Raw genomic sequence first — 14,167 nt, forward strand, 5'->3', positions numbered from 1 at the left:
GCTTCAAACCAGTCTCAAATCTCTTGCATCTTGCCTTGCTGGTAGAAAGGAGACTCCCCGCATAGTGACTCAAGCGAGAGAACTCCCTCTCATACTCTGCCACTGATCAGTTCCCTTGTTTCAAACTCAAAAATTCTTGCAACTTCTGATCAACATATGCATCTGGGATGTATTTCTGTCTAAATTCTCTAATGAAGTCATCCCAGGTCAGCACTGGTGGTTCAGCCAAGCTGTGGGGGATGGTTTTCCACCAATCATATGCATCCCCTTACAGTAGAGACACAGAATACTCAAACATCAGTTCATCTTGGCAGTGTAACTTCTTAAATACTCTGTCCATTCTTTCAAGCTATTGCTCTGCCTCTAAAGGGTCCACTGTACCCTTAAATTCTGCAGCCCCATACTTCAGTAATTTATCATACTGTCTGGCTGGAGGCAGTGGTTGTGCCATTGGTGTCTGAAGTGGAGCTTGAGCAGGCATACCCCCAGCCATTTGTTGAAAGATCGCAGCCATCTGCTGTGCGAACTGTGCAGGAAACTGCGGCATTTACGAGGATGGTGCTACAGATCTACTAACATTCTGTAAAGCTGAGGCTTCCCCTTGTGCCTTAGCTTCAACAAATTGCTCGACTGAGCGATCCCCTTCTTCCATTTCAGTCTGGAGTAGGATATCTCCTGAACAAATAACACAAGGAGATTTCCCTTCGTTAGTTCATATTTATGATGTAATGCACTGTATGTAACAAAAATGGACATTGAGCAGTTGTACTTAACAAAGAAAGACACAAATTCATAAGTTAAAACATACTTCAAAAATTTGCTCTGATACCACTAAAACATGTCACACCTTACCCCTCTGTAAGGCATAACATGATCCCGTAGAATACCTAATGAACTACCGAACTTCACCTACCGATAACTCATTAAGTACCCCACAAGGGATTTTAAACAATTTTCTTACTTTTGACAAGTGGTGAGCATTTTCTAAAAGGTATTTAAAACATGTAATTAAGTGGAAAGCTAGTTGGAAATTTTTGCCCATTTTAGTTTTCCGCAAATTTTATAAAAATTTTGACAGAGTTCTGTCTGTATTTTGAGAAACCAGTTCTTCAAATACCTGTAAAAAGCACTTCTAAAAGTTTTTCTCAACCACTACTTCGATTTCACAATCAAACTCAATCAATTTCACAATCATTTCAATAAATTTCTCAAGGTCAAAATTCAATAATCCTTAGCATACTAGCAATACATTTCATTTAAATTAAATAAAATAATTGTACTCATATTTCATTAGAGACAACACAATTTATGTACATTCTTACAAAATTTACATCAAAAGAAATACAAACTAAACTTTATTACAAACTCCATACAAATTTTTGTACAAGCTACTCAAGACCCATTTGCACGTCCATACATTTATATGCAATACATACATGAAAAGAAATATTTACAATTAGGGTATAAATTATACCCGAAGACTTTAAGCTGATAGCTCTTCACACCTCAGCAGCTCAGTCTGCTGCTCCTTTAGTATCTGTATCTGTGACAGCAATAGAAGTCATCGCTGAATACTAAGACTCAGTGGTGCACAACATACTAAAATAATCTTTATGCAGAATATAATAACATTTATTCAAAAATTTGACTAAACATAAGCATTAAACACAAAACATGAATTATGAAATTTTAATGCAAGTCAAGTTCATTTCGAAGTATCAAAATACATTTCATAAAACCCACAGTTAGATCATGCAATTCGAAACAAATAGAATCTCAATAGCCAGAGGCTAAAGAGAAATCACATCACAAGGCTAGCTAGCTCAAATATATGGATATCCATTCGCATCCTCTTCTACTGGCACAGCTCAACACTTCTCCAGAGAAGGAATCAAAATTCGAAACTAATTACCTTCACTAGTCGTGCTAGTGAGGTGTTCAAATATATGGTCATGACACTGTGGTTTCAAAACTTATCTTAACAATTTGCTAAACATTGTCATTTCAATATACATAATAACTTTCAACAATTTAAATCAAAACATCATAAGAATGCCATAATTAAATATTTCACATTATTCAAAACAGCATGCAAAAGATGATTATAAAAAGTATACGTTGTGCACAAACCTCAAGCGAGTCGCCTCTGGGCCTTGACTCGGTTCCTCGGGTTTTTTCCCGGTATTCTTTTCAACTGAAACACACAATTTTACAATGTTTCAGTACTAGAACTTAACATAAATTCTAAAATAAATTTAGCTTCACATTTACCTAGTTCTAACGTGTTAAATTCGACGTTCTCGAAATTTTTGTGTTTCGGGTTACTATTCACTACACTATTGAAGTCAAATAATTGACTTTCTAAGGCTTAATAGGTATGGGAACTCCAACTTCACCCACATACCACATTTTGGTCACTAAACTTGTTGGTTTTGGTTGTTTACTCAAATCCTAAGTCTTTTAGGTAAATTTGGTAAATTTCTGTTTTGGAGTCCTAAGTTGCACTGTTCCATTGGTCACTTTATTGTTGGAATTTGGCAAAACTTTCTTCATAGAAAATGTTCCCCATTGCCTTAAGTTTATTATCCTTTTTGAATCACCCCAATTGGAGTTTTGTAGCTCAAGTTATAGCCAAAATACAGTTACTGTTCACGTGCACTGTTCATGCTGCAATTTTGGTTCTGGTAAATTTTTGATCCAACTTCGTTCAATAATTTGATCAAATTACGTCTAATTTCCTTCATATGAAATGTTCTACTATGTTCAAGATTCACCAAAATCGGAGTTTTCTAGAGAGAGTTATAGCCATTGAAACTTTACTGTTCAAATGGCAATTCTGCAGTTTTGCAGATTCAGTAACTCAATGTTGCTCAATAATTTGATTAGGTTAATGGCATAATTTGGGTTGGTGTTCTTCATAAAAGTTTTAGATCTATATCTTATCTAATTACTGGTAAAATTGCAGGTCATTTAGACCTTCCTAGCTCGAGTTATGACCAAATGAACAATTACTGTTCATTTGGTCAGTTTATCTTGATGTGATCGCTCTTACCCAACTTTGGTCAATTGGTTCACTAGGTTTTGGTCCGTTTTTGGGCATGGTTCCTTAACGAAAATTGTGTCATTTTATGTCTATTTTCATCCCCAATTGGTGGCATATCAATTGGACTTGTAAAATTTCCATTTTGGTCCTTCAAAGTCGGCTTGGTCATGCTGCCAGCAGCATGACCATTTACCCTACGAATTTGACTTTTATTCTAACAATTCCCACACATCTCCTTTGGTCATTATTGACCATTTTTCACTTCACAATAGATCAAAGTCATCATTTATGCATTTCTCCAAAATTTGCCTCAAAACCCTAGGCCTCCAAACCCTAATCTGACTACTTAATTACCATTAGTAATTTCAAAGTTCCCAACTATAATCATTCAACTAAAGGAGGTCCATAACTCATTCAAACCCATTAAATTCATGCAAATCATGGCCCCCTTCAAGCTGGCTGAAAATTCAATAATGGTCCTTCCCCCATATTTTCATTTCATTTCATTAATTCTAAGCTCATTTCAACCATCACATATGCATTTAAAATGGAAAAATGACAAGTTAACAAACTAACCTCAACTTGTCAAATTTTCTTGAATTGCCAAGCTTGATTTTCCTTCACTTTTCTTTAATTTTCTTCCTCCCAACTTCTTGTTGAGGTTCCATTTAAAGGTTTCTACAAATTTTAGAAATGATTTATGGGGAAATTTTAGAGTTACCAAAGCTTGAATTTGAGCTCAAATGGAGGAATTAGAGTGAAAAGAGAGAGAGAGAAGAGGTGAACGGCAATTTGGAAGGAGAAGGTGACCACTTTTTTTTTTTTTTTTTTTTTAATTTTTATGTTTATTTCTCTCCTTTTTGACTTAGTCAAAAATAACTTGAATAGGAAAATATTTATGAGGTATGCATGATGTCATCTATGCGATGTCATTACCTTTTTTACTTTTCTTTTTCTTTTTTTTCTATTTATTTTTCTATTAGTTCTTTAATTTAATTCTCGATTCCGAAATTTTCTTTTCTCTGATTTTATTTGACAGTTAGGTCAGGAGTCAGCTCTCGGGGTCAATTGACCAAATTGCCCCTCACCAGTTCATTTCGGTTTGCAAATAATTTAATATTTCTTTTGGCTCTCTGACCTAATTATTTGACTAGCTTAACAGTTCTTTTTCGTGATTTTCTCTTTTCTACTGTGTTTATAATAGTCCTAAGGACCGCAGCGTCACATTTTACGGTTCGAAATTTGAGTTTAAAATAACTTCGCAGTCCTTCCCGAGAAGGTCACCCATCGCTGTGACTCTCGTCTCGTTTAACTTCTTATGTTTTGTTTTTCTTATTTGTGCTTAACTAATTAGCAATTACTAATTATTTGTGTTTATAGCATATCTAGTTGTCTTAAGTGTGGTTCTAATCCCCTTAATTGTCCGGACTGACACCGATCACCGGAACAGTGAAATATACCAGGCTATACAAATAGTGGTGTTACAATTTTGCCTTCACAGGTGATTTTTGGCCGACTTGTCCAGTTAAGTAAATAATTATTATGATACAAAATATGAATAAATATTGCTAAAAATTAAATTGAAAATGAGTAGAAAAGAGAAGAAAGAAAATAAAAGAAAATACCAATTATGACATCATATGATGTCATTAAACACTTATCCACCAATCATATTTAATTAACACTTAAATTAACTAATAAAAAGAGGATAAAGGATACAACAAAAATCATACAAATCCATCAGCCATTCTCACCAAAAACCAGCCGTCTCTCTTCCCTTCCACCCCTTTCCTCCATGAAAGCTCCACCAAAGCTTCAAACCCCACCAAATCTCACCATAAAACTACTCAAGCTCTTCACTAAACTTGTTCCTCACACCTCAAATCACCACTAGGTAGCAAAAAGAGGAAGGAAAAAGGAGGTTTCGTTAGCTTGAAATTCTGCTCCAAGTGGTTAGTGTCCAAACCCTTACTACCTTTGATTTAATTCATGTTTAATGGCATGAAATAAGTAGGAAATGTAAGAAAATGAAATAAAAATGTGTATGTGTGCACCCTTAAAATTTTAGCAGCTGAGGTTGGTTAGGGTTTGATGATTTTTCTTGATAGTAAAATGGTTATGAGCAGCCCTTGGTATTAAATGAGTGATTGAACCTAGTTGTGTAAGTGAAATGCAAAGTTTAGGCATATATGAACATGGAAAATGTGGACACTTAACAACATTAGGGTTTGCTCATGTAATGGTTTATTAACCTTGTAATGGCCAATTAGTGACTATTTGAATGTGTGTGAGAAGGAATTGAAGTGAGTAAGGATGTTGGATTTGAGTTTAGGTGAGCTGCCTTGGCTGACCTGTAAGACTGAGTATGAGTCCAGCAGGTTTGGGCAGTTATAAATGGTGTTGTAGAGGTTCAATTGGTGCAAGGCCAATTGAAAATAAAACTAGACACATAATGGCACCACTTTGGTGAAAAACCCTACCCAGAAAACCAAGTCAAGTTGGCCTAAAAATTGCCCTAATCCGTGTGACCTGCATTATATCTGGGCAAAATGACCAAATGAACAGTATTTATTCATTTAGTCATAACTTAGTATAGAAAGGTCCAATTGACCTGAAATTTTATCAGCAGGAAGCTGAGACATAGACCTACAACTTTCATGAAGAACACAAATCCAAATTCTGATCATAACCTAATCAAATTGCCAACCAAACTTAGATTACCAAATCTAGCAGAACCAGTTTTGCCCAGAATTTTAGATTCTGTCCAATCCGGCCAGTTATGGTCTTTAGGCCATAACTTGAGCTACAAAACTCTAAATGGAGTGATTCAAAAAAGGAAATGTAACTAGACAAAATAAGGAACAACTTACATAAAGACAACTTTGTCAAATTCCTACTGTAAAAATAACCAATGGAACAGTAAACACAAGGCTTGAAATCTGAAAATTTTGAACAACTAATACTAAGCTTAAAAATGGTATTGGCAACTAATACCAACAACTTTAGAATGCAAAATGTGGTATGTTGGGAGTATTAGAACTAATGTACCTATTGTCTATGCAAAAGTCAACATTTTAGTTGACTAATGAAATGAATAGTAACACCTAAACTTAAATTTCAAGAATTGTAAAGTTTAAAAGTGTAACATGCTCTAGTACACCTAGCAAGATTGGTTTGGATAGGTTAGCATGCCAATAGGGTTCAGTTAGCAATACTGTACATGGCATTATGACATTCTGTGATTTCATGGCTTTTAGCCATTCTGACATTGTGTTGAGATATGGCCTTGTGCCTAATGTTATTACAGCCTATTAGTTGTTCTGTTACATACTGGGAGACACACATGTGACCGATGGTATGATGGCCCAAGGTACTTGATACCCAGTTCCAGTTTACCTGTTTATCCAGTCCAGTCATCCAACATAGTTTACTTGGGCAACCAAAAATGAAAGTTGATATATTGAATGAAATAATGAATATAACAAGTACCAAATAAATAAGATTACCAATAATTATCAAAATTTTATCTGCATGAGACATCAATACACTCACTACATATTTATTTTTTTTATTAGTTCTTTTTATTTTATTGTTGGCACCACTAAGCATTATTGCTTAGCGCATCACTTTTTTCCATGCGTAGGTTCTGGAGAGACAGATAGAGAGCCCAGCAGACCACAGACTGGGTGAGGTCACAGGTCTGCCTAGCGTCAGAGTCACCTCTCATCTATAGTGCATCAGTGGTAGGACCTTTAGGTCCCTTTTGAAATTATGTTTTTGCATTATGTATTAGGTAATAGTTTGTGATTTGTAAATTATGAACTCATGTAAATAGTAAATTTATGTAATCATATATTGATGTACATATTTTGAAGAATTTTGTTAATTAATATAATTTGAGAATATCTTCATGAAATTTTAGTTGATTTTGAATTTGAATGAAATTGTGGATTAATATTGAGAACTTGAAATGATTGCTAATGTTGAGACCATGTTGATGGTTATTGGAGTTTGAGAATGATTAGAAATGATTATTGGAAGTGTTTTTCACAGGTTCCGAAAAACTGTTTTCTCCATTTTTAGCCAGTACTCTGCCGGATTTTCTATAAAATTTTCGGAACCTCAAATAAATTATAATTTCAATAAATGACTTAAATGAATTATATTTCATAAATTATACTTCATAACTATGAAAAAAATAAATTAGAAAGAATAAAAAAATGATTGAATTAAAATAGTTTTCTCCATTTTTAGCCAAGATCACCGGATTTTCTATAAAATTTTGAACCTCAAATAAATTATAATTTCAATAAATGACTTAAATGAATTATATTTCATAAATTATACTTCATAACTATGAAAAAAATAAATTAGAAAGAATAAAAAAATGATTGAATTAAAATAGGGTGTTCCGGTACACTGCGTGGCATATCTTGCTCGGCTACACTGTAGACGGGTAAGGGGTGTCACAACAATAGGTTGATAGGACCTAATCTCTCTAATTGGTTAAGAAATTTGAGCTTGTCCTGAACCTTAAACATATAGGATATGTTCTAGACTCACAGGTTCTCGGTCCCTTACCTCCAGAGGCCACTCAAGAGGAACATGAAACTTTGGACAAGTGGAAGGAGCATGATATGAGAGCCAAGTGTTACATGCTTGCTTCTATGAGTAATGAGTTACAGAAGCAATATGAGAACATACAATATGCAAGTGAGATCCTCCTTCACCTACAAGAGTTGTATGGTGAACATAGCAGGAATGCCAGGTATGAGATATCTAGGCAGCTATTTCGCATGAGGATATCTGAGGGGTAAAATGTTGGGGATCATATCCATAAGATGATTTGGCTTAATGAGCAGCTGGAACATCTTGACTTTAACATGGATTTCTAATTGCAAATGGATTTGATCTTTCAGTCCCTTCCTGAGTCATTTGGTAATTTTGTGACAAATTTTCGTATGATTAAACAGGAACGCACCTTGGCTGGTTTACTTAACAAGCTAGTTATTGCCCAAAAGAAAATGTTGGGCATTAAAGAAAAAGAGGTAGCTTTGATTGCATCTTCTTTTGCTGGAAAGTCCAACAAGAAGAAGGGCAATAAGAAAAAGAAACCTCAAATTCCTGGTCTTTCCAAGAAGTTAACTAAACAGAAAGGGAAGACTAAAGCTGGTGGAGGCAAAGGAAAGTGTTTCCACTGCCAGCAGGATGGGCACTGGAAAAGAAACTGCCCAGAGTATCTTGCTTCTCTGAATGACAAGAAGGATACACCTTCGGAAGGTATGTCCATTGATAAGTGCATAATTTATCAATTTTACTCCCATCACATTTAGTGTTTTTAATGTGTTTTTATGTTTAATTCAATTGGTTAAGTACAGTTATCTATTAGGCATATGTTTAGGAAGTTGTTTAAATAATTGTGTTAAATCAAGAAATTTGACTCTTGCTGTATTTTTCAGGGTTTTGGTGAAGTTTCTGAGCATAGAAGCATGGAAGGAAGCTTGGAAAGGTCAAAGGATTGAGAAGTGTTGTTGATACAAAGTACACGAGTCGTGTAAGCACAACCAAAAACCCGTGTAACATTCTGCCGGAAAGAATCCAGAGAACCGAGGAAGAAACGAAGTACACGGGCCGTGTAATTTGACCCGTGTAACTTTTTGTGCCAATGTGAGTGTGACACCCCTTACCCGTCTATAATGTAGTCGAGCAAGTTATGCCACTCAGTGTGTCGGAACACCAATTCATGTTTCAATTTCAATTAATCTCTTTTTATTCATTTTTTTATAATTTTTGATTAATCTAAATTTTTCCGAAATTTTATAGAAAATCCGGCAGAGTGCTGGCTATAAATTGGAAAACAGTTCTTCTGAACCTGTTTAAAAACACTTCCAATATAATTATAATCTAAATCTCAGTCAACCACCAACATTTTTCAACAATTTCTCAAATCAATTCAGTATCTCAAAATTCACATTCATCTCATATCACAACCAATTCAATGAGAAATACTCATATTTCTTTCTGAACACAGCTCATAGGTAATGACAACAAAAATATGATTACATGAGTTTATAATATACATAACAAAAGTTTTCAAATACAAAAGACTTAGGTAGCCCAATGTCCTACCAATGCACTGCAATTTGTGAGGTGACTTTGAACTCTGAGTGCAGATCTGAAAACTCACCCTATATGAGGTCTGTTGGACTCCCCAGCTATGTCTCCAGTACCTGCGCGTGGCAAAAGCGACGCGCTAAGCAATTCTGCTTAGTGGTGACAATATAAAATAATAACATGTATACAGAATGTATGTTTACATTTTTGGGTAGACTTAATTTCAAATATTTATTGCAATATTATTCGATTAAAGTTTGGTAAGATTTATTAATATTGCTCGAGTAACCTATACTAGTTGACTGGACTGGATAAATGGGTAAACTGGTACTGGGTACTAAGTACCTCGGACCATCACACCATCGGTCACATTGTGTCTCCCGGTGTGCAACAGAACAGCTAATAAGCTGTAATAATTATCGGGGATTAAACCCGAGTATAACAACTCAATATCATAGCCAAAGGCTATTATGTCACAGAATGGCATGGAAAGCCATGAAATACATAATGGCATGAAGCCATATGCAGTACTGCTAACAGAACCATATTGGCATGCCAACCTATCCAAACCAATCACATTAGGCCTACTAGGGCATTTAACACTTTTTATTTATGTAATTCTTTGAAATTGAATTCTTATGATTACTATTCATTTTATTGGTCAACCAAAATGTTGACTTTTGCATTGGCAATAGGTAAATTAGTTTAAATATCATCAACATACCACATTTTTCATTTTAAACTTGTTGGTATTGGTTGCCAATACCATCTCTAAGCTTAATGTGAATTGGACAGAATTTTCAGTTTTCAAGCTTTGGGTTTACTGTTCCATTAGTTACTGTTGCAGTGGGAATTTGGAAAAATGATAAACACAAAAGTTGTTCCTTATTTTGTCTAGTTGAATTTATTTTTTGAATCACTCCATTTGGAGTTTTGTAGCTCAAGTTATGGTCCAAAAACCACAACTGGCCGGATTGAAATTTTTATGGACTGACCATATCTACATTGCAGTGAACAGTGACTTCAACTCACTTGTTGGATAGGTTCTGGTCATAATTTGGGTTAGGTTTCTTCATGAACGTTGTTGGTCTATATCTCAGCTTGTTGTGGGTAAAATTTCAAGTCAATTGGACCATTCTACACTGAGTTATGGCCAAATGACCAAACACTGTGCATTTGGTCATTCTGTAGAAACAGACTGCAGGTCATCTGGATTAGGGCAAGCTTTTGGTCCACTTGGTTTGGTCTTATGGGCATGGTTTCTTCACCAAAGTTGTGCCATTATGTGTCTAGTTTCATGTCCAATTGACCAAACACCAATTGAATCTCTACAATTCAAGTTATGGCTGCCCAAACCTGCTGGACTCATGTCTAATTCTGCAGGTCACCTAGGGCAGCCACACTAAACCTAAATCCCATCACTCAACACACTTCATTTTTGGTTTAAACAGAACTAAATGGTCACTAATTGACCATTAATACCCATTTTCATCATCACATAGTCAAAGTCCTATTTCTCCACCCCAAACCCTAACTCAAACATTACCGTTCATGCATTTTCATTGCATTTCTTCAATCCACTTACAAAATGCACATTAAGGGCATCCATAATAACCTTTTAACTTCATTAAATCATCACAAACAAACCCTAACCATGGCTGCCAAAAATTTAGGGTTTACATACAATTGGTATTCAACAATTTTTCTTTGTAATTTACACTCATTTATACTTACTCAACATAAATTTGAAGAGAAACATAAGTTTAAGTCATTAACCTCTTTTAGCTCAAATCCAAGCCAACCAAAACTTTAATTTTTCTTCAAAATTTTGCTGCCCAAAGCTTCCTTAAGGTGTGGGGTGAATTTTTTGTGAAGACAACTAGGGCTTTTATGGTGTGGAAGCTAGGGAAAATCAAGCTTGAAAAAGCTTGTCCATGGAAGTTAGGGAAGGAATGGTTTACGGCAAGGAAGAAAGAAGAATTGAGAAATCTGGTTTTTCTCTCATTTTTCAGCCCATTTGTCTCTTTTAAATATAGTTATGCCATGTGTCAACATTGGGTTGGGTGAAGGCACACTAATGACATCATGTGATGTCATAAATTCCCATTTAATTCATTTTTTTTTCTTTTCTTTTCTACTAATTTTCAATTCAATTTTTAGTAATATTTATTCACATTTTATGTTATAATAATTATTTACTTAACTGGACAAGTCGGCCAAAAATTACTTCTGAAGGCAAAATGACCAAAATGCCCTCCGTTTGGCTTAACAAACCAAAATTGTCTGTACCGATTGAAATGTTTTTCTAAATATTTTCTTGGCATTCTAATGCTATAGGAACCTCAATGACCCTTCTCTGGAGTCCCCAAACTTATTTTATGAATTTTTCCCAAGGTCTAGGGCTCCTAGTTGTGAGAACCGTAACTTCCTACTAGGTTACCCATCGCTTGGGCACCGACTCATTTGACTTGGTTGTATTTTATTTCTAAAATTTTTCCTAAATTTTTCTTATTAATATTTGAGTTAATTATGGTTCCTCGCTTTAGTTTAAATATTTTTCTGGGCATTTTAGCTGTCCGGACCGACACTAATCACCGAAACAGTAGAATGTACGGAGTTGCTATAGGGAGGAGGGTGTTACAACTCTTCCCCTCTAATTTAAATTTCGTTCTCAAAATTTACCTGATGCAAAAAGTTGAGGGAACTGTTGCCTCATCATATCTTCACTTTCCCAAGTTGCCTCCTCGGTGTTGTGGTGTCTCCAAAGCACTTTCACCAGTGGAATCTGCTTATTTCTCAACTCTTTCACTTCCTGAGCCAGGATCCGTATGGGTTCTTCTTCATATGTCAAATCCGGTTGTACTTCAATTTCTTTCATGGAGATGACATGTGAAGTATCTTCTTAGCATAGACACGTGGAACACATTGTGGATCTTGTCCAGCTCTAGTGGTAAAGCTAGCCTGTAGGCTACTGGTCCCACACGTTCAATGACTTCATATGGGCCAATGAACCTAGGGCTCAACTTACCTTTTCTTCCAAACCTCAGTACCTTCTTCCATGGTGACACCTTGAGGAACACTTTGTCGCCAACCGCATATTCTATTTCTTTTCTCTTCAAGTCGGCATAGGATTACATGCATGCGAGGCAACCTTTAGATTGGCTTTGATTAGTTTTACCTTCTCTTCAGTCTGTTTCACCAAGTCTGGGCCTACTAGCCCAATTCAGTCCAGCACACTGGATTTCTACATTTTCTCCTATACAGTGCTTCATACGGGGCCATTTGGATGCTAGCTTGGTAGCTATTATTGTATGCAAATTCTGCCAGTGGGAGGTATCCATCCCAACTTCCCTCAAACTCAATGACACAACTCCTCAACATATCCTCGAGGACCTGACATATATTTCATGTCATTATTATCATTTTAGTTCAATATTTATATTAATTCAATTAGTTTCAATTGTTTACCTGGATTACTCTTTCTGATTGCCCATCCGTTTGAGGATGGAAAGCTGTGCTAAAATGGAGTTGTGTACCCAAGGATTCATGCAACTTCTTCCAAAATCTCGATGTAAACCTTGGGTCTCGATCAGATATGATGGAAAGTGGAATTCCATGCAATCTAACTATCTCACTGATATACAATTCTGCTAATTTCTCTAGTGAGTAGTCAATCCTAACTGGTAAAAAGTGTGCTGACTTCGTCAATCTATCTACTATCACCCATACTGCATCATGCTTCTTTTGGGTGAGAGGTAGACCACTTACAAAATCCATGGTGACCCGATCCCATTTCCATTCAGGTATGCGTATAGGCTGTAGCAAACCAGATGGAACTTGATGTTTTGCCTTAACTTGCTGACATGTCAAGCATTTAGTCACATAGTCAGCTATGTCCTTCTTCATACCAGGCCACCAATACTGAAGCTTCAGATCATGATACATTTTTGTACTTCCTGGGTGCCTAACATAAACACTGGCATGTGCCTCTTTCAGAATACTGGCTTTCAATTCCCCATTATCTGGTACACATACTCTTCCTTTGTAGTACAGACACCCATCTGCTTTCACCTCATAGTCAGTTGCTTTTCCCTCTGAGATTTTGCTCATAATAGCCATTAACTTTTCATCTGCCTTTTGCCCATCTAAAATCTGCTGTAGCAGGTTTGGCCTCACTTGCAACTCAGCCAAAATAGCTCCATCTCGAACTAAAGATAGACGGGCATTTAATGATCTCAAAGCTGTGATGGATTTTCTGCTCAAAGCATCAGCAACTACATTTGCCTTCCCAGGATGGTAGTCAATTACACAATCATAGTCCTTCAGGAACTCAATCCATCGCCTCTGTCTAAGGTTGAGCTCCTTCTGAGTTGGCAAATATTTTAGACTTTTGTGGTCTGTGTAAATGTAGCACTTTTCACCATATAAGTAGTGCCTCCATATCTTCAGTGAGAAGATAATTGCTGCAAGCTCTAGATCATGGGTAGGGTAATTCTGTTCATGTGGCCTTAGCTGTCTGGAAGCATAAGCGACCACCTTCCCCTCTTGCATCAATACACACCCTAATCCATTATGAGAGGCATCACTGTAAACCACAAAGTCCTTTCCTGACACTGGCTGTGTTAACACTGGTGCCTCTGTCAACATAGCCTTCAACTTCTTAAAACTGGTCTAAAACTTGTCGTTCCAATCAAATCTGACATTCTTGTGTAACAACTTGGTCATTGGAGCAGCTATTAAGGAAAACCCCTTCACAAATCTTCTGTAATACCCAGCTAGCCCCAAGAAACTTTTGACCTCAGTTGTATTCCTGGGAGACTTCCATTCCATCACTGCTTCTATTTTCTTGGGATCCACTCTAATCCCATCAGCTGACACTATGTGTCCAAGGAATGCAATCTCATTCAACAAAAAGTCACACTTGGACAACTTAGCATACAGCTTCTTTTCTCTCAAGGTTTGCAAAACAATTTTCAAATGCTCATCATATTCTTCCCTGGTCTTGGAATA

The sequence above is a fragment of the Hevea brasiliensis genome, chromosome 2 (genome assembly GCF_030052815.1).
Source record: "Hevea brasiliensis isolate MT/VB/25A 57/8 chromosome 2, ASM3005281v1, whole genome shotgun sequence".
Taxonomy (NCBI): Eukaryota; Viridiplantae; Streptophyta; class Magnoliopsida; order Malpighiales; family Euphorbiaceae; genus Hevea; species Hevea brasiliensis.